We start from the raw sequence: 11,885 nt of genomic DNA, 5'->3' as shown, positions 1-11,885 counted from the left end.
AGGGAGGGTTTCCCTTCCAGCCTACAGACAACAGGCAGGAGGATGCTCAGGAGAAGGTGTTTGGGGCATGCAGGATGCTCAGCAGAAGTGGGACCCTGGACATTTCGTCCAGGGTCCCACTTCTGCTGAGCATCCTGCATGCCCCAAACACCTTCTCCTGAGCATCCTCCTGCTCAGGAGGTGTGGGACGCTCAGGAGAAGCCGGATGCTCTGGAAAGGTTGCAGTTGTTCCGCAGGAGCTGTCCCGCCGGGCCTTTGGTTGAGGTGGTGGGCACCTGCCAGCTGGCCTCCCTGTTGCTGCTGCTGTCTGCTGTAGGAACTGAAAACTGAAATGTGCTGCACTGCCCACTTTAACTGTTTTAACTTGTTTTATTGTATTCATTTAACGTTTGTATTTATTGACTGAATCGTTTTAAGGTTGTATTGGAATTTACTTTTGTGCCCTGCCCTGAGCCCGCTTGCGAGAAGGGCGGAATATAAATCGAAATAATATATATTTTTTTAAAAATGTAAAGTTATTTCCAGGAGCAAGTGTGAAACAGTAAAGCAGCTCTGGGTGTTAGGGAATGGAGTGCGAGATATCTGAGTAGCAGTTAAGCATAGCAGAGGAGGTTGCTGTGCTGCAGCGTACAAAGTGTTGATACAGCACTTGTGGCCGGGTAATACTCCACATACCATAGTGCTCAGCAACTGATTGACACTTGGACATGCTCCTGTACTTCTGTTGCTGTCTAGGAACCAAAGGGGTTTGAGGCTGTGGTCAGTGTTCCCTCTAAGCTGAGTCAGTATGAGCTAACTCACAGTTTTTTAGCCTCCAGCTCACACATTTTTGCCTTAGCTCAGGAAGGAGGGCTCCAGACTAATGTATGCAGTAGCCAAATCACTCGCTCACAACTTTAATGCCAGTAGCTCACAAAGTAGAATTTTTGCTCACATGACTCCACAGCTTAGAGGGAACATTGGCAGTGGTCTATCATCTGCCATCCCTTCCTCCAAGGGATTTTCCAGTAGAACTAGTTACTGCCCAGGGATGTATGTATTTGTCTGAAGATAGTTCGCCTGTTTTTCTTAAAAGCTTAAGGTGCTTTACAAGTAAAATTGCATTTTAAAAGCCAGACAAAATAGACAAATACAAAAGATTTGTGGTGTTTACACTGTGAAGATTCACAAAACCAAAAGGCACGATAGCAGAGGCTCAGGTTGGTTCCTCAAAACTTTCAAAATTTCTCTGGAACGTCCTGCAATTCCTGAGCATTTTCTCCTGTGGATCGTGCTTCTGTGCATCTTCTCCCATCATGCATCTTGCTTCTCCCCATCTTCTCCCGAGCATTTTCTCCCCAGCATCCTGTGACTCGTGAGCATCTTGGTTCTCCCAAGTGTTTCCCTTTGGTCTTGAGCACTTTCTCCTGCAGATCCTGCTTCTTGGCTGACCCTTTGGTTCTTGCCAGAGCTAAGGACAACCGTTAGAATAACAGTGGGAGGAAGGGGACCCTGAGTCTGACCCAGCACAGCTTAGAGCCCACCTGAGAACCTGCTCTCCAGCTGCGATAGCAATGGAAAGAAAATATTTGTCTGCCACAGTTGCCTCAGCTGACAATGCAGTTCTTGATCATTATCATCTCGGTCCTGGGGCAAACCCTTGAGAGCTCCTGACGACCAGTTTGCCAAACACTTCACAGAGAAACTGGATAGCTGCCTATGCGATCTAAGCAGAGTGACACCCTTCTAGTCCACTGAAGTCGATGACACTTGGATGACAGTAACAACGTTCTCAAGGTTTCCTCCTCTCAGGTTGCTATAGGTAGATTTCAGTTGATTCTGCCAGGCCACAGGCACAAGATCCTCAGACAATCAAGCACTCTCTCTCTCTCTTGTTCTTTAGCCTCTTGTCCATCTTGACTAACAGCATTTGGCCAGAAGTGATTTTTCACTGTGGTTGGAGCTGATTATGAATAGACCTTTAGAAGAAGGGGTGCTTCCAACAACTTTGAAAAGGCCTTTTTTGGATGGTACAGATTTGAATAATTGTAAACCAGTGTCAAGCCTCCATTCTTCAGGGAAAGTCTTCAGGAGGGTGGTAGCCAAGCAACTCCAAGATTTCATGGATGCGACTGATTATCTAAATCCTTGGTCATGGTACAGAAATTGGGCCAGTTAGCTGATCAGTGGAAATGTCCCTGTTGGCCCTCCTGTTCCTTGCAACAGTCTTTGAGACCCTCAGTCATGGAGGACCAATGAGGACCGTGGCTTCCTTCTGGACCCCCATCTGGAAACTGGTTGGGAGCAGCAGTGTTGCTTTGGCTCTGGGCATTCCTAGAAGGTGGTGCTGGGAACCTTGGTTCCTCTCTGTGGTTGTTGGCATATAGGATTCCACAAGAGTTCTTCAAGGGCTAGTTCTGTCCCCCATGACATCTGCTTCTGGAGAGATCATCAGGCGCTCTGGAGCACAGAGCCATCAATAAGCTGATGACACAGAAGCAGAACCCAAGGAGGCAGTGGTGGCATTCAGCCAGTCTGGAAACAGTAAAGAATTAGAGGAGGGAAAATAAATTGAAACTTGATCCAGGCAAGACAGTTATGTTCTGATTGGGGAATAAAGGTCCCTACCACACGGCAGGAAAAACGACGGGCGAAGTGCGGCTAATCTGAGCCGCACCAAAGTTGAGACGCCACGGCAAGATCCCATGGATCCCCTGAGCCGCGGCGCCGTCGCTCCCTGGCACGATCAGATGCCGGGGAGAAAGTGACGGTCGGAAGGGGAGGCTGGCAAACTGCGCATGCTCACACATGCGCAGTTCGGCCAGGAGCAGGGGATGCACCGGTGAAAGGATGCGCCGGCGATCCCACGGCCGCACTTGCCTAACCCAGGTAGGTGGTTCTTTTTTGGTGCGGGGTTTTGGGCGGGAGGGACGAATCGGGGACGGCCGGGCAACGCTTCCCAGATGTTGCCGTGGGATCACGCCCATTTGCCGCGCATCCCTTCCAACCCTCTCCCGGCCCATTTCCTCGCGTGTGACCGGGGCCAAAGTTGATCAAAGAATGGATGTTTCAGCTATTCTAGATGGGGGTAGGCACTGCCCTTGAAGAGTCAGGTTCATAGCTTGTGGTGGTCATTTTGGATTCTGCATTGTCTACAGACAGGCAAGTATTTGAAGTTGCACGGACTGCCTTTTACAAGTACAGCTTGCACGCTAAACAGAGTTTGAGTCCAGTGGCACCTTTAAGACCAACAAAGTTTTATTCATGGTCTGCACTTTGTTGGTCTGCACTTTGTTGGAGGGGGGGGGAGATCGGCGAGGCCCAGTGGGTGCAAGCTGCTCGGGCCTCGCTGCCAGAACTGAGGGTGGTGGGGGAGACCGGTGTGGGGGGGAGACCGGCAAGGCCCGGCGGCTGGCAGCCGCTTGGGCCTCACCCCCTGAGCTGGGGGTGGTGGAGGGGTGGTGGAGGAGACCGGGGGGTGGTGATGGAGGGTGGTGGTGGAGGCCCCCCCGTGCAAGTATCACAGGTCCCCTTTCTTGTAATAATCATAACTTGCAAAAGAAAGGTCTTTGCAGTTCTTCTGGAAAGCCGGCTATGAAGGGGTTCTGAGAACCTGTGCCTCGCGGTAGGACCATCTCTCCTGCCATGCTCTGCCCTAACAACTTTGCTCATATGAGCAAAGCCTTTTGAAGGTGCCACCCTGCATCGGGTGAGATTGGCAACTGCCTGTGCACGTGCATTGTGGAGTGGCCTGCCCAAGGAGGCCTGGCGGTCACACTGCTGTCATTTCACAAAATGTGCAAAGCAGAAATGTTCAGGAGGGCATCTTTAGAAAGGGGTTACAGCTGTTGTATAATGGGGCAGCACAGGAGGTCACTTTTATAAGGGGATAGGATTGCAGTCCACAACAGTTTGTAACCCAGTTTCTGCATTACAGTACATCATGCCTTAGAGAGGTGGCTGGTTGGTTTGCATTGCTTTCAAATTCGGTAATCCTCCTCCTCCTGCATTGTTTGTTGGATGTCTTATGCTGTCTGGTTGGATTTTTCTTTGTAATCCACCTTGAGTGTCAGTGAGAAATCAGGCTATAAAGGGATTAAATACATAAAAGAAGAGGCAGGGGAATGGACAGCGGCTGAACATCGCGCCCGCAGAGGAGACACAGGAAGCAGATCAGGCTACAGACCTGACCTGGGGCCCCGGCTTCATAGAGGGAGTGGCAGTCTGCCAGGTATGTGCCTCTCCCGCAGCTTGAAAGGAAGAGCCACACCCTTCACGGAGCCCAGAGGCATATTGGTAGCCAGTGCTGCAGTTTAAATGACTGGCCCTGATTAGTAGATAGGCAGCCACCTTCTGCACTCTCTTGCGCAGCCCCACACAGTCATCCTGTTCCAAGGTTCCAGAAGCAGGGATGGATCCATGTAACTGTGGGCCCTGGAGGAAGTGCGATGGACAGATGAGGTGATGAGCACTCCTGGCAGCTGCTCCAACCCACCAGTTTAGTGTAGTGGTTAAGCGTGCAGACTCTAATCTGGGAGAACCGGGTTTGATTCCCCACTCCTCCACTCGCAACTGCTGGATGACCTTGGGCAACCCATAGTTCTGTCAGAGCTGTTCTCTCAAGGGCAGTCCTCGAAAGAGCTCTCTCAGGCTGTCATGGGTGAGCTCCGAGCTTCAGCAGAACCCACACCTGGTCCCGATGACGCGTCGGAGGCCGAGAGCTTGCCAAGGCCGCCCGCATCAGCAACAGCTGATGAGGAACAATCAGCAGCAAACAGCCCCCCTGACTCGCCTCCGCGGGTTGAGCGTCTGAGGAACCGACTCCGCCAGGACTGGCCCCCTGGCCCAGCTGCCTGCCCAGAAATCCGTAGGATGTATGGTTTCGGGGCTGGGCTTACTGGCCGATTAGGAGAGGAGGGGATTGGATTTTCCTGGGAGAAATGTCCGGAAAACACTTGCGAGTTCCTTTTCTCTCTCCACAATGAGTATTGTGCCATCCTCCATGAAACTGCAGAGCGGTCGGGTTAGAACGGATAAAAGGAAGTACTTCTTTACCCAAAGAGTGATTAACACATGGAATTCACTGCCACAGGAAGTGGTGGGTGCTACAAGCATGGACGGCTTCAAAAGGGAATTAGATAAGCATATGGAGCAGAGGTCCATCAATGGCTATTAGCCACAAGGTATAGATAGGGGCTCTGGGGCAAGTGATGCTCTGTATTCTTGGTGCTTGGGGTCAGGGGCAACAGTGGGAGGGCTTCTAATGTCCTGGCCCCACTGCTGGACCTCCTGATGGCACTGGTATTTTTGGCCACTGTGTGACACAGAGTGTTGGACTGGATGGGCCTTTGGCCTGATCCAACATTGGCGTCTCTTATGTTCTTATCCTTCTTTGTCCATGGGAAGCAATGGGCTTCGAAGGGTGTAGCCCTGCTGAGGAGGAGGCTGGTGGTCCACTGTTTTTTAGTTATCGCAGAAATTGGCCCAAAGGAATGGTTTTTTTAAATCATGGGACTCTGACCATAGAGGCTCTTTTCTTAAGTGATTTAATTTTTTTTAAGGAAATACTCGTCCAAAAGAAAGGCTTTCATAGAATAAAACATCTTCTCTAATACTTGATGCTGGGTAATCGTTTGAAAAGAAGGCATGTTTTGGGTTAGTCTAGCAAGACTTTAGGCATTTTAAAATAAGCAATTGGTAATTCTGCCTTAATGGAAACACTGGCAAATCTCCAGATGAGTCCGTTAAACTTTTCCTTTGCCCAGACATATTCAAACTTGTCTTGAGTTTTGGATTTGGGGGTTGTTGGGTTTTTTGCAAGTTAAAATAAAACGGATAAGAAAAGCTTCGATTTTTTTTTTTGTTCCTGCAAGCTAGGAAATATTATGTTCACTAAGGAAAACTTGATGCAAATATAAACAGGTAACACACATCTGTAAATTATTTTCATGTCCCCAGGGGCAGGGGGGAAAAAACTCCTCCAAATGAAACCAACATGCTTATATATTTTGCCCTGACAGCTCAGAGAACAAAAAATTGCCAAAATGTGCAGGCTAAAAACAGTCCCGGCGTGGGAAAGTTGGTTTAGTGAGAAATTTGCCTGAGGCTATTTAAATAAAACCAGCCGCTTTTTACTGGCAAATGCATGTTCAGTGGCACTGGCTGACGGAGCGGCCCCTGATGGAGTTGCCCAGGCCAGCCATGGCCATTCCTTCCACGTCACTTTTGTCGCTTTATCATCATCAAGAACAAGATTTTTGATTCCCAGCTGTTCAACTCGTTCATGCTGAACTGACCCCCAAAAGGCACGCATCAGACCTGATCGGGACTGTTTTTCCTGGCTGGGTTTATTTTTTGCGCTTGGTTGTTGTTTTGTTTTTTGCCCGTGGCCAGTTGGTTAAAGCCTTCAAAAGTAGGGCTCTATGACACCCCACAAATGTTTCCGGCTTATATAAGCCGCCTTTACCCTCCACGTCCTTTAGAAGGTTGTAAAAACTGAGTCAGCAGCAGATGGTCCCAGGCAACTTCATGGGATGAACGGAGCGCCAGCGGGATCCTGTCCACACCGCTGAGCTGTGCCCGCCTTCTGTGCTTGCCCCAGAACACCCGCCTTCTGACCAAATCTAACCTGAATATGAGCAGGCCATGGTTGGATGTGGCTGGGCCACACTTCTTCAAGAAGATCCTCAGCCAAAGAAGACACCTGGAGTGGATGTTGTAGCCTATTTAAGTTGTATGCTTGGTACTCTAGGGGGAGTCCAACCCCACCCAGTGTTTCCACTCCTTGGCCAGCTGCATCTCACTCTTGTCTGAACTGAGTGTTCATTATAGGGTTGCCACCGGCAGGGGTTGGGGGGTTGGGTTGCCAGATCCAGGTTGGGAAACCCCTGGAGATTTTGGGACAGAGCCTGGGGAGGACGGGGACATCAGTGGGGTACCGTGCCCCAGAGAGCCCCCCCTCCAGAGCATCAGCTGCAATTCAGGGAGGTCTCCAGGCCCCACTTGGAGGCTGGCATCCCTGGGTCATTAGCCTCCACCCAGTGCATTGGAGCTCCAAAAAACAGATATCCCCGGCCTCACTGGAATGTGATGATAAGGAATACAGTTGGGCGTCCTCTCGCTCCAAATGTCTGACTCCGAATCCCCTCCCCGTAGTTTCATGCTGATGTCAAATAGCCGGAGGGAACTAGACCGAACCCTGTACTGTGCAGTGTCCATCCCCCCAGACGTCTGGGGGATCTAAAGTCGCTGAGTGGTCCAGGAGAACCAAGCACGTTGCCCTCCCCTTTCTCCCTCCCTCCCTCCCAGGAAGGGCCATCCAGTAGGATGGCCGAGACTATCTCAGTTCCAAAACCAGGCTGGAAGCCAAGTTGAAATTGCCCATTTGGGCTTCCTTAAAGGCAGATATTCTTGGTTGGTCAGCAGATTAAAACCACTAATGGCCACAGAGCAGGAGAGCCTAAGAGCTGCCCCCACTCAAGGCGTCTGGAGCCACCCATTCCCACCCACTAATGCTTGGGCCTGACCAGCTGTTCCACCGCTGCCCAGCTAGATGCAACAAGGCTCAGCACAGACCACATGGGCAGAACCTCTCCAAGCCCCTTCCCCCCGTTCACTTGCTTAGACCGCAAACACTGAATGTCATGTAAACCCCTGTGACTGGTGTGACATGCCATTGGGCTGCAGAAAGGATGGTGACTAAAACTAGAGTGGAGGCACTCGATTATCTCAGGGAAATGCCTCGCAAACGTATCACAACATGCCTCTGAGGGGTCCGACTTCTCTCCCTCTTGGGGATTTAGAGAAAGGAGGCCTTCACTGCTCAAAACAGCTCCACAGGGTGGTTTTGCGCAGACCTAATAGTCACAGGAAAGAGACAGGGTTCTGTGTGCTCCAGTTGGGACCTGCAGTCGTGACGTATTCAGCACTGCCAACCATACAACAGAGAAAAGTTCCCGAGACAAACAGATGTCACAGACAATTGATCAGCTTTTCAGTTTTTGAAAGGTGAAGGCTGTTTCCGGGTTGTCTTTGCTCATCCTCGACTGAGATTTTTAGCCAGTCTGAATGGTCAGTCGTGGTAACTGGAAGCATCAGTCAAGGGCCAGTTTGACAGAGGCTGCTGGCAGGTAGCTCTGGGAGAGCAGCTGTGACCAGAGAAGGCATTTGTCCATGGGGCTGATGGCCAGGGGTCGTTTCGTAGAAAAAGAGCTAGGGGGACCCATTAGCATAACTCATTAGCATATGCCACACCCCCTGACATCACCGGAAGTGTGTCATGAGGCCACACCCACCACTCAGTTAGTCTTAGTCTTAAAGGGTAGTCTTAAAGGTGCTATTTGAACTCTTGGACTATTTTGCAGCAACAGACTAACACAGCTACCTCGGGGAAGCTCCTGGATGGGGCTGGGAGTCCTTGCGGAGGCCACGTGGAGTGGCCTCGGCCAGGCAGAGGGGGAGGACGCCAACTTACCCTCTTGCTTCTTCCTCCTTCTGCAACAGAATGAGGCTGGAAGAAGGGGGCGGCCGGAAGAAGGGGTGGGGCTTCGTCGTGTGCCCCGCCCCCTGCACCTCACCTGGGGGAACTGCGATCCCCCGCGAACCCCCCCAAAATGACTTCTGCTGATGGCCATTTCTATATGGGAACGCAGCACGGTTACCAGGCCTGTAACAAGCTTGGGAGACCATTCGTGTGAACCACCCCGTGCCTTGGGGGCTATACACGTGTCTGCATTTATGAAGGAGGCTAGATCTTGGTGGATGCACGTGCAATGACACATTGACCAGCCAGTTCATAGGAAAGGCACTTCTCTCTGAGTACAGCCCACCAACAAGCTGGACACTATCCCCAAGTGCTTCCAAGGTGCCCACATGACAGCCCCCATCCAATATGGAGAGGCCCTGGCAATAGGTCAGAGTGTGGGACTAAGACTTGGGGGACCCAGGCTCAATCCCCATGTAGTCCACTGCATGAGCTTGGATCCGTCAATCGCTCTCACTCTAACCTACCTCACAGGGTTGTTGTGGGGATAAAAACGAAGCCAGGAGAATACAGTCCTGAGCTTGTTTGATACAAATGGGATGTGTGGATGGACAGACTCTGGCTGTGGTCACACTGGCAGCTTGAGACGATATGGCACCGCCTCTAATTGTAACGGTTTAAAGTGTTGCGGGGCATATAATCCAGACAGCACACCCTGCTGTGGGTTACCCATGAGGACATCCTGTGGTCAAGCATCCATATTAGTGTAGCGCCTCAGCCATGGAGCACACTTTCCAGCCATTTTTAAAAATGGAGCACACATTGGTGCGCATGCGGGCTTGTGCGCATATGTGCACATAGGCAAAAACTCCAGAAAAAACCACCTTAACAGCAGGGATGGATCTGCAGGTTCAGACCGCCAATCCATTCTGTTTGCGCTCCCCTGCATGCAGACATCCGCCCATGCGCGATGAATGTGTGGGGAAGCAAAAACACCACATGTTATGTGGTGGCTATTTACTCTGGTTCCAACTCGTCATACAACAGGATGAGTACGACTGGGGAACGGCTGGCAGTTGTGGCTGTGCGACCAGGCCCATTTAATCCATTTGTGAACAGTGCCTATATCGGGCCAAACTGCCAGTCTGAACACAGCCTCTGTAGCAGCAGAATAAAACAGTAATCCAGGGGAAGGTGTTGCTGTTCTTTAAGTTTTTATAACAATTTGAGGGTACATGAAGCCTTGAGAATCTTCATTGGATTAGCCCTCAAAACATTTCCACAAGGGAAGTCAGGGAGGTCAGAGGCCAACAGCTCTGTGTCGACTGCGTAGGTAAGCGGTAGAGCCCTACTTGGCACGCAGAAGGTCCCTGGGTCAGTCCCAGGCACCTCCAGTTCAATGATCTGCAGGGCCATGTTTTGAACAAGGAGACCAGCCTTGGCACTGCAGCCCATCAGAGCAGACGCTGTGGAGCAAAGGGAACCAATGCTCAGCTCTCCCATGCACTCGTAGGAGAAAGAGCCTTGTGCCGTGGTGGGATGCCAGCTGAGCCTGTACCTGGAAGACCTCCGAGTGGATGCTCTACACTGGAAACTCATCTTGCTCTTACAGCAGTTTTCAAGAAATGTCTCAGGAACAGATGGATTATATGTCTAGATGTAGTGAGGTAGCAAGCTGTCACTGCATGCATGTATAGATCAGAGTGATCTAAAGTACCTAAGTCTTAGCTGTCATGCTAAGTGGCTAACACTGTTGCAGCCAGGTGTTAAACAAGCAGGTGCTGCTCCTTGTGGTAGTTAGGAGTGGGTAATTAGTTGGCCCTGATGTTCATTGGCTGTGTGATGTATATAATGTATAGGCTTGATAAGCCACATGGGGAGACATAGCTCTCTCCATCCGAGGTATGTTATGCTGTGCAACAGTTTGTATATTCTCTGTATATAGTTACCATTACTGCACTATAAACTTTTTGCCTTTACCACCAGTCGGTCTCCAGGCTTCTTATTTACTGCATCCAATAGTTTTGGCCGTTGCAGAGAGGGTGCAGCTTTAGGTTGAAAAGAACGTCTTGTCTGATGTCCGACAACTTGCAGCAAAGCTTCCTGTAGCCACGCCTGCCTTTGGAGCTTTTCCTCTTTACGGCCAAGGAGGTGTGGGGTGAGTAAGTTCCTGCTTTGTGTGAGCTGTCTTCTCTTTGGTAGCTGAGGGTGACATGATGCAAAAGGAAATTGTTGTATGCTTTCCTGTTTGGGGTTCATATTGTTATCCTGTGCCTAAGGAAGCCACAGGCTACTTCCTCTGACACTTAGCGGGAGGAGGGCCTTGAACAGACCTTCTTCCCCACCTGAACGAAGGTTGCTGAGTTATCAGCCACTGCAAGCATTCCCCGTTGTGTCATTGGGGGCCAAGGAAGCAAAGCAGAATCAGTAGTAAAAGATCCACCTGAGCAGGTATGTGGAAGCCACCTCTGTGGATGGCAGCCAGCTATCCACCTGGCCAGGCTACAATGCCTAGCTCAGCAGTTCTGAAAAGATGTGCCACAAGAATATTGCTTGCAGCTGCACAGAATACATGACTGAACTGACGACAGGATCCTGTGAGCCAAAGGCACCTCCTCTGCCCACCTTCTCTTCTCCATGATGGTTACCCTTCAATCAGATTCCAGCTGATGGGGCAGTCCTAATTTGGACCACTCTTAATGCAGATGCACAGCGGGTCCAGTGAGGCAGCCCACTGCATCTCTGCACATGAAATGTTTGGACTTCCCTCTTTCCAGTCATACAGAAACATTGATTTTGGACCACTGGAACAAGGGCACCCCCTCCTGCCTCCACGAAGCTTGAAGGAAATTTCTCAGGCCCCTGTGGATGAGAGAATGCGAGCTTCTGCTCCCCAATATAGGAGAAGGCGTGTGTTGGTAATTGGGGATTCCCTACTAAGAGGAGAAGAAGCTAAGGTGTGCTGACTGGGCTTGTCGTCTCAAGAGGCATGCTGTCTACCAGGTGCACGCATCCAGGATGTGGTGGAAAGGGTAGGAAGACTAATGAACTCCACAGATTATTATCTTTTCTTGCTGATCCATGTGGGAACAAATAATACTGCCCAGTACAGCCCAGAACGTATTAAAAGAGACTACGTGGCTCCGGGTAAAAAGATGAAGGAGTGCAGGTTGTGTTTTCGTCAGTTCTTCTTGTCAAAGTCCGTGGTTTAGGAAGGGAAAGAAGAATATTGCAAAGAAATGACTGGCTACATATATGGTATCATCAGGAAAGGTTTGGATTTTTGGACCATGGCTTATGCTTTCAAGATGAAGCTCTTTTATCAAGAGATGGTTCACACCTCACAAGGGCAGAAAAATGTGTTTGGGAAGAGCCTTGCAAACCTAATAAGGCGGGTTTAAAACTATCTTCTATCAGGAGATGG

This window comes from Gekko japonicus, unplaced genomic scaffold (genome assembly GCF_001447785.1).
Source record: "Gekko japonicus isolate JY-2015 unplaced genomic scaffold, Gekko_japonicus_V1.1 scaffold9, whole genome shotgun sequence".
NCBI classification, from domain to species: Eukaryota; Metazoa; Chordata; class Lepidosauria; order Squamata; family Gekkonidae; genus Gekko; species Gekko japonicus.
Note: the sequence above shows the minus strand (reverse complement) of the source record.